The sequence below is a fragment of the Rhinatrema bivittatum genome, chromosome 12, assembly GCF_901001135.1.
Source record: "Rhinatrema bivittatum chromosome 12, aRhiBiv1.1, whole genome shotgun sequence".
NCBI lineage: Eukaryota > Metazoa > Chordata > Amphibia > Gymnophiona > Rhinatrematidae > Rhinatrema > Rhinatrema bivittatum.
Genome location: NC_042626.1, coordinates 62,738,772 through 62,748,591, shown reverse-complemented (window position 1 = coordinate 62,748,591; position 9,820 = coordinate 62,738,772). Strand labels below are relative to the sequence as shown.

At 40.9% G+C, this 9,820-nt stretch overlaps 1 protein-coding gene across 1 annotated transcript in view; it reads right to left on the bottom strand.

The window, feature by feature from the left end:
• Positions 1–2,171: 2,171 nt before the first annotated feature.
• The window catches only part of PDE9A (phosphodiesterase 9A), a 128,029-nt gene continuing 120,380 nt past the window's right edge, over positions 2,172–9,820 (bottom strand). Inside the window, exon 19 of the mRNA XM_029572245.1 lies at positions 2,172–2,413. The gene's annotated coding sequence lies outside the window, so the exon portion shown is untranslated. The remainder of the gene's footprint in view (positions 2,414–9,820) is intronic.

Sequence of the window (9,820 nt, the reverse complement as noted above, 5' to 3'; positions counted from 1 at the left end):
GAAAAAATATTTCCACTTGTGGAACGTTGGTATCTAAAAGGTTAATTTATTATGAGTTTTCTGCATCTGCCGGTGTATCTTCTTCCTCAGTCAGTATCTTTCTTGTGATGTGGTAAAGGAATTGCTGGCAAGACTTGTGGAAAGGACACTCTGTCATGTACCACACAAAGGGAAACCATCAAATGATTTATATTCAGGGCTGGCCATACAGTGGGGACTAGAGATGGAACTGGCACACTGCACTAACTTCCTCTTGCTGATCTGAAGCTTGCTGGGTTTTATCATGGACCCCACTTATAACTTGCTTATAGTTGTTGGTGATAATAATCCAGTAAATGACATTCCCAACACAAATCTACAAGTAATGGGGGATGTTATTTGTTTCCTGAATACCTAGATTCTTATTTTTGTGATGGGTAATCACATTACAATAAATCACACCCAAGAGGCTATGCAAATTTTATGCAGGGCTGGTGCTTGCAATCCAATAAATGCCCGATTACAGATCTATGGATGAATATATGGATTGTGGATGGGGCTTGTGTGTCCATCTCAAGATTGTGGGTGGTGTTTGTGACTGAGATTAAGAGGAGGGAGGAGGAATAGCCTAGTGGTTAGAGCACTGGACTATGAACCAGGAGACCAAGGTTCAAGTCCTGCTATCGCTCCTTGTGACCTTGGGCAAGTCACTTTACCCTCCATTGCCTCAGGTACAAAAACTTAGATTGTAAGCCCTCTGGGGATAGAGAAATACCTATAGTACCTGAATGTAAACCGGTGTGATATCTCAATTGAGATAAATATATAAAGTATATAAAAATAATAAATAAATAAATTATAGGCAGGATTTCTGGTAAACAGATTGCATCTATACCAGACTCTACCCATAAAGGGTAGAGTCTGTGTCTAATATCCTATATCTGTGAGACATGGAAACTTGACAACATACAAAGAGCAATAAGACTTTTATACATATTCTTTCAATATACATGTGGTACCATAAAAACACCCTTTTTGCCGTTTTTCCTTCTTTTTATACTATTTTAATCAAGTATAAAGGGACACAGGGAGCACTTTTGAAGTATAATCACAGCAATGTACCAGAGCCTGGTTCACTAAGGTTTTTCTCCTAATCTTTGTCCAGCATGAAAGACCTTGATGAATTAGATCCTAATCTGTAGCTTATTAGGACTATAAGAAATACATGATCAAACAAAGGGAAAGACAGAGACAAAAAGAATATGAAGAGGATAGAAATTAGTAAAGAGACAAATGTATGAGTTTATTTCCCCAGAGGGAAAAATACCACAACTTAGGTGACCCAAAACATCATTGTGTAATGATGGCTCTACATCCTGTGGGCTACCAGTTGCCCGCATACCGCTGTCTTCTCCTGTAGTGTCACATGCCTCGTGATAGGGGCAAAAGTGTTTATGCAGCTGACTGGCACCATTTTTAAAATGGTGACACCAAGCCAAGAGCCCTAGGGGGCATTCTGGGTGCCACCAGACCACCAGGGATTTGTTTTAAATACTGGGGGGGAGGGGGGGCTTGGTTGAGTGGGGCCACTTTTTCCTTGAAGGTGGCGGGGTTTGGAAAGGTTGGACAGAGGGAGACTTGGTAAATTTTTATGTTACCTTTTTCTACTTTGGCCACCTCACAGGGTGGGGACAGTATGCAGGCCACTTGCTCTTTAAAGATGCATCCCAGGATAATCGGGACATGTGTTAACATCTCAATGTTCTCACTGAAGGTCAGCAAACTTTCAATCAAATAACATGGCTTACAAATTTTGAGGCAAGCCACATTTTGTATTTTCATAGGATCAACTACTAATGAGCTGACTTGCATGCAAATTGTCTCATTATAATATCTGGGATTTTAGAGGGGAGGGATAACACGTGGTATTTGAAATACTGTGCATTATCTCTGTGTTAAGGCATTTACCACACAGCAAAGCCTTAATGTAGCTTAGTAAATGCCTCCCATAGTTTGTGCTGTGTTGCACTTTCTAGAATAGAAAAGGGTCAGCTTCAGATGTTGTAGGGTTGAGGAAAACCTGGCTGCAACTCCGGATCTGAGTTCTTCCATTGTTCACATTCTCTCAAGAAGTCCAATCCATTCATGGGGTATTGTTCCAAAACAAAAGAGATTTTACTGAAATTCCAGAATCAGAGTGTCGCAATAGTACAAAACTAGGAAAAACAATTAATGCAACTCTTAAAGGAAAGAAAAATCACAGGATACAGTTCCTTAACATGTTTAAGTAAAAGGCTGGGAAATTTGGACTTCCAGTAGTCCTTAAGAGATCTCTTTCCTCTCTAACCCATGGTCATTCTTCTGAAATCCTCTTCTCCCACCAAGTAGTTTAAGGCAACTATATCCAGGACGTTGGACAATTATCCATTTCTCTCTGAAAAGTCAGGAAAAAAAAAACAGTTCTCCAGATCAATGGTTCATAACTTGTTATTTGTGCCACAGTACACCTACTTTCACCTTCCCTCTCTCCCTGCATTCCTCCTGCCCCCACCCCACCCTCCCCACAACCTGACATCACATCTTCTCTTTCCTTTCCTCACCCCCTGGCATCACCACCTCCCTGTCCCTCTTAGCTTCACCATCTTTCCTCCTCTCTACCTACCACATGGCATAATCGCCTTCCTCCCCCACCAACTCTCTGGCATCACCAACTTCTTTTCCTTCCCCCTTCCACTCCTATTATCCCCACCTATCCTTCCTCCTTCCCAAATAAGAACATAAGAGATGTCATGTTGAGTTAGACCAAGGTTAATCAATCTCAGCTTTCTGTCTCCAATAGTGGCCAGTCTCGGTCACAAGTACTAGGCAGATCCCGGAAAGTAGATCTAACCTCCTGTTACTCTCAGGGATAGTGATAACTTTCCCTAATGTAAATGTTTCATGGACTTTTCCTCTAGGAAAATGTTAGTCACCTTGATCACATCTGGAAACAGATTTCACAGATTTCACAGATTGTGCATTGAGTGAAAAATTATTTTTTATAATTTGTTTTAAATCTTCTGTCTGTTAGTTTCGTGGAAAATCCTTTTGTTTTAGTATTATTTGAAAGAGTAAATAACCATCCCTTACTTACCTGTTCCACCCCACTCATTTTATGAACTTCTATCATGTCCACTCTCAGCCGTCTCTTTTCCAAACTAAAGAGCCTCAATCTGTGTAGCCTCTCATCAGAGGAGCTGTTCCATCTCCTTTGTCATTTTTGTTGCCCTTCTCTGCATCTTTTCTAGTTCTGCACTCTTTTTTTAAGATAGAGCAATCAGAACTGAACATAGTATTCAAGGTATGGTCACACCATGACTCAGTATAGAGGCAATATAATTATTCTTTGTTTTACTCTGCATTCTTTTTCAAATCATGCCTAAAATTGCATTTGCTTTTTGACCAGAGCCATATACTGAGATCAGGATTCAAGGTTTGTCCACAAGGACTCCAAAGTTCTTTTCCTGGGTGGTAGATCCTAATATGGAGCCCATCAAGGTGTATCTTTAGTTGGGATTATTTTTCTTAATATGCATTATGTTGTACTTTTCCACATTAAATCTCATCTGCCACTCAGATGCCTAATCACCTAGCCTCACAAGGGTCTTCGGCTGTTTCTCACAATCCATTGCCTTTTTAACAACTTTGAATAATTTTGTCAACTACAAATTTGATCATTTCACTTGTTCCCTTTTCCAGATCATTTATGAAAATGTTAAATAAACAGGCTCCAGCACAGATCCCTATGGTATTCCACTAATGACCTTTCTCCATTTGGAAAACTGACCATTTATTCTTTCTTTCTGTTTCCTGTCTTTTACCAGCTAACTATCCACAATAGGATAATGCAGTGGAAGCAAAAATTGATAATAAAAACTTTTTCAGGTACATTCAAAGTAGAAAGCCTGTCAGTAAATAAGTTGAACCATTAGATGTCAGGGATGACAAAGCCATAGCAGATAGACTAAATTAATTCTTTGCTTTAGTCTTCACTGAGGAAGATATAAGAGAGATACCCATGCCAGAAATAATATATTCAAAGATGATTCAGCAAAACTGAAACAAATCTCAGGTACCTGGAAGATGTAATAGGACACATTGACAAACTAAAGAGCATCAAATCATCTGGACCAGATGGTATATATCCCAGAGTGCTGAAAGAACTGAAAAAAATGAAATTGCAAATTACTATTTGTAAACTATCATTAAAATAATCTATGGTACCTGAAGACTGGAGGGTTGCCAATGTGATGCCAATTTTTAAAAAGGGATCAAGGGGTGATCCAGTGAGCGAGTCTGTGCCAAGCAAAATGGTAGAAATCATAAAGGACAAAATTGCTAGACATATAGATAGGCATAGTTTATTGGGACAAGCCAACATTGATTTAGCCAAGGGAAGTCATGCTTCACCAATCTGCTACAATTTTATTTTGAAGGCATAAATAAACATGCATTTGGATTTACAGAAAGAATTTGACAAAGTCCCTCATGAGAGACTTATTAGGAAATTAAAAAGTCATGGGATAGGAGGCAGTTGTGGATTGCCAACTGGTTAAAAGATAGAAAACAGAGTAGGGCTAAATGGTACATTTTCCCAATGGAGAAAGATGAATAGTGGAGTGCCCTAAGGATCTGTTATGGGACCAATGCTATTTAATATGGGGCAGATTTTAAAAGGTTTACGTGCGTAACCCCTAAAACCCATTCCTGCGCGCGCCGAGCCTGTTTTGCATAGGCTCGGCGATGCGTGCAAGCCCCGGGATGCATGTAAGTCCCGGGACTTGAAAAAATGGGCAGGGCGGGGTGGGACGTGGGTATGGCCAGAGGCCTCCCCGCTGCCGCTGGGCCTGGGGATCGTGCGCTGGAGGCAGGCATAAATAAAAAAAAAATAAAGGTAGGGAGGGGGGGGATTTAGGTAGGGCTGGGGGGCGGGTTAGATAAGGGAAGGTGGGGGGGGGCGGAAGGAACGGGGAACGCCATCGGGGCTCCCCTAGGGCTTGGCATGCGCAAGGTGCGCTGACCCCGGATTTTTTAACATGCGCGTGGCTGTGCGCGCATGTTATAAAATTGGGCATAGATTTGTGTGCGCCGTGTTGTGCGCACTAATCTACACCCACGCGTTTCTATTAAAACTGGCCCTATATGTATAAACGACTTGGAAATGGGAACAAGTAGTGAGGTGATCAAATTTTCTGACCACACAAAATTATTCAAAGTTGTTAAATCACAAAATGATTGTGAAATATTGCAAAAGGACCTTGTAAAACTGGGACACTGTGCATTCAAATGGCCAATGAAATTTAATGTGGACAAGTGCACTTAGGGAAGAGCAACCTATATTATAGCTACAAAATGCAAGATTGCTCACTATAAGTCTCCATTCAGGAAAAGGCTATAGGTATTATCTATTGATAATACATTGAAATGTCAGTGTGCAGCAGCAGCAGCCAAGAAAGCAAACAGAATGCTAAGAATTATTAGGAAAGGAATAGAAAATAAAACAGAGAATATTGCTCCATGATGCAACTGCATCATGAGTATTGTATGCAGTTCTGGTCACCACATTTCAAAAAAATATATAGCAGAATTAGAAAAGATAGAGAGAAGGGCCACCAAAACGGTAAAGGGGATGGAACAATTCCCCTATGAGGAAAAACTAAAGGAAGATATGATAGAGGTCTATAAAATAAGTGGAAAGGAATGACTAAACTTTAATTGGTTGTTTACTCTTTCAAAGAGTACAGTGACTTGGGGACACACAATGAAGTTACTAGGCGATACATTTAAAACAAAGAGAAAATATGTTCTAGAATTCATTGCCAGAGGATGTGGTGAAAGCTATTAGCATAGCTACATTTAAAAAAGGTTTGGACACTATCAAGCAGAGTTGCAGAAATCCAGTTATCTCTGGGATAAGCAGCATGGAGTCTATCCTACCCTTGGAATCCTGCCAGGTACTTGTGTCCTGGATTGGCCACTGTTGGAGATAGGATTCTGGGCTTGATGGACATTTGGTCTGACCCAGTATGGCAAGTCTTATATCCTTATGCTCCTAACCTATGACTTTTTAATTGCCTGAGGAGTTTCTCATGTGGAACTTTGTCAAATGCATCCTGAAAATCCAGACTCACCTTTATGCATATGTTTATTTACATCTTCAGAGAACTCTAATCGATTGGTAAGGCAAGACTTCTCTTTGCTAAAAACATGTTGACTCTTCTCCATCAAGGCATATCTATCTGTATGGTCAGAAATTATTTTTAAGAATAGCTTCTACCATTTTGCCCAGCACCAACATCAAGCTAATATTTTCCTGGTTTACCACTGGGACCCTTTTTGAAAGCTAGTGTTACAATGGCCACTCTCCAGTCTACAGGACCAGCATCTATTTTTAATGATACGTTACAGATTACTAGTAACAGGTTTGCAATATCATGTTTGTGTTCCTTCAGAAATCCGGAGTGAATAGCCTTCTGTCCTGGTGATTTTTTACTGTTGAGCTTGTCAGTTTGATCTATTACATTTTCCATTATCACAAAGATTTCCTTGAATTGCTCAGAATCATCATGAAAGAATGTTTTTGGTGTAGATACAGTATGTTCCCAATCATTCCTTCATTAAAGACCGAGGGGGGGGGGGGGGGGAGTGTACCTGAGGCGCACATTTTTACTCTCCAAAATTAACACCTGCCCCGCGCAGGTGTGTGGAGGAAAAGGGTACAGAAAAGCAGAAAATACTGCTCTTCTGTACATCCTCAGACTTAATATCATGGCGATATTATGTCAGAGGACACTTATTTTTTGCATCGGGGGAAGGGGGGGAATAGCTCTCATTAATGTGAATTTACATGTGATGTGTACTATTAGCTATGGGAGTGATTTGGACATGCTAACTCCTGCTTTGCATCAGGGGTTATGGTCTCTATGATCGAGATCAACAGGACCTTTCAAAACTACCGAAGAATTAAGATGTTTGGCCAGCACCAATGGGGTAATCCAACCTACAGTTTTCTCGTATATTAATACACAGCATCCCTCCTCCATGTTGCACTGACTTGATAAAGGAAGCAGAGGTTTCAAAAGCTAGTCACAAATATATTAGGGCAGCTCAATAAAGAGAGATCAGCTACATCTTGTTTGCTGTTTTGGGGAAATGAGGATGTTGGCTGAGCTGGCCATATGAAGGTGGAGTCAACCCATGTGCAATGCAGTAAGGAGCTATGGGGAGGTCTGAAAAATAAAAAGACCGAGGAAAAGAATAAATGTAATTTTTCTGCTCTTTCCTTGTGTACCTTTGGTCATCTAGTGGCCCAGCTGACTCCTTCACAAGCTTTTTGCTATGAATGTACTTGAAAAAGATTTTATTATTAGTTTTTGCTTCTATGGCAAGTTTCTTCTAAAATTCTCTCTTTCTTGGCCTTGCTCACTGCAGTTTTACGTCTAACTTACTAGTGCTGATGCTTTTGCCCATTTTCCTCATTAGGGCCTGCCTTTTCCATTTTTTGAAAGATGTCTTTTCAGCTTTAACGGCCTCTTTCACCTCATCCTTAAACCAGGCTGGCAGCTGTTTGATCTGCCTTTGACCTTTTTCTAATGCATGTTCTGTTCAGAGCACGGAAAGATCTGGCACCAGTGACCTTCTTTCTTGAAGGGCAGCATCCTAATGTGCTCAGAATAGCAGCAGTTCATCTGATACTGCACAAACCCAATCCCGATCCCACTATTTTTGCCAATTATGGCCCTATATCTACTCCACCATTTCTTGCAAAAATAACAGAATTGGTGGTGTTAAAACACTTAACTGAATTCTGAAACACTCATTCTATTTTAGATTTCCAGCAATAGGATTTCAGGAAAGAAACTTTAGTATAAGAGGCATTACTACTGTCCAGCGTGGTCTGCATTCAGGTATGAGTTATATTTTAGTTCTTCTGGATATCACCGTTACATTTGATACCATCAATCATATTAATCTTCATTTCTAGGTTAGCTCTGGTTGGCGTAGGTGGCGTGATTCTCTCGTGGTTCTCTTCTTTTCTACGTGACCGTACACATCAAATTGAGACCGAGAGATGCTATGCCGCGATGTTTTTTTGCAGGAGGGTTCCCACTTTCGCAGGGGGGACTATCGCTGCAATAAGCACGAACCTAAAAACTAGACCCTGTATCGCCACATTGTTTTGTCTTGTGGCAAAACACAACTCAGCATCAGCCCTTTAGGCGTGACGGCGGCCCCAACTTCAAGGGACTGCCATGGCCTTAAAAGGCCATGCCAAAAAAAAAAGTGAAAAATAGAAAAAAAAAGTGTGTGTGTGTGTGGGGGGGGGGGGGGGGGGTCAAAGTTAACGCCCTGCTCATCCCAGGGCCACCACACAAGGCAGCCCGGACAACCAAATGTAAAAAATAGAAAAGCAGCTCATGCGATAACAGCCCCCCCCCCCCCCAATCCCATCATAAATCAATAAAGTATCTTCCCCCAATCCCCATTTCAATACAAATATGGTCGCTTCCTTCCACCCCCACATGACTGGGGCAAGGTCTGGGCACTGGACCTCGGCCATGTGGCTGTGATTACATTTAGAGAATGAGAAGGGCTGGTGCTCCCACATGTGAGAGAGGATGGTGTACAAAATGGCGACTAGAAGCAGTGAAAAAAACACAAGAAATCCACCATTTCAGAGTCATCCTGAAACTCATAATAGTTTTTCCTTATCTCTTAGTGTGGCGGTACTTCAAGGAGAGCTAGTAGACCAGGAAACAGTACAGTGTATGTGCCACCCAAAGATTTAAGACCCTAACCCATAGTAGGAGGGGCAGACCCCAGCTGAGAGCTGGAATGAGAGAGGTTAGCACAACCATCCCGACAAAGACCTGGAGGTCCTGGTACCATGCCGGCCATCAAAAGCTGCTGTCACGTGACTGAAGAGACAGAGGGCACTCTTACAGAAGCAAGAGTTGATAAGACGAGCTTATTGTTTGTGCTCATTTTCAGTTGATGTGTGGATGTTATTGTTTTTAATGCTTGGGGAAGTGTGATTGATATGAATGCAGTGTAAATGGTTTTGTAAATAAGGGGGTTGGTCAAATAGCATGTGCAATATGTTTATTAGGAGCTAATAATAAAAATGTTGTCTTTGAAATTGAAAATGGGTTTGAATGTGTTAGGTTGATTTAGGGTTGTGCAATATAACTATATTTTAGTGTATTTCCTCATAATTTAATAGGCGCCAGTCTGGTTTATTTTGCTATAACAGTACATTTTGATACTTACATCCTTTTCCTCTAGGTGCTACCCCTCCACCAATCTGATCTGCCTTCCATGCCCATATAATTTATATCCGGATATCAGTGTGTCCCATTGGTAATCCTCCTTCCTCAATGTCTCTTGTGTGCTTACCACATCTATATCCTCATATAATGCCATGTCTTCTAACTTACCAAGCTTATTTTTCAGAATTCTTGCGTTCTCATACAGACACTTTCAAGTATGTTTTTTCATTTGTACTACTAATCATATAGCCTCTTGTTAGCAGATGACCAGGCAGTTTGGAGTCATTCATATCTTTCTATCATATCATAGTGCTCTTTATTTAAATCAATCTGGGCTACTTCAGCCTTTAACACAGCCTCTCTATTGGGAAATTCTAACCTCCCTGTTATGCAAGTTTTCTTGGAAGATTCCTCCCTCTGAACCATACATTTCTGAGCAATTATCAGCTTTCCCCCATGGTCTAGTTTAAAAGCTGCTTTACATACCTGGGAACTTTCAATTTACAGTCACCCTGGTATTTCATCAATTAGGG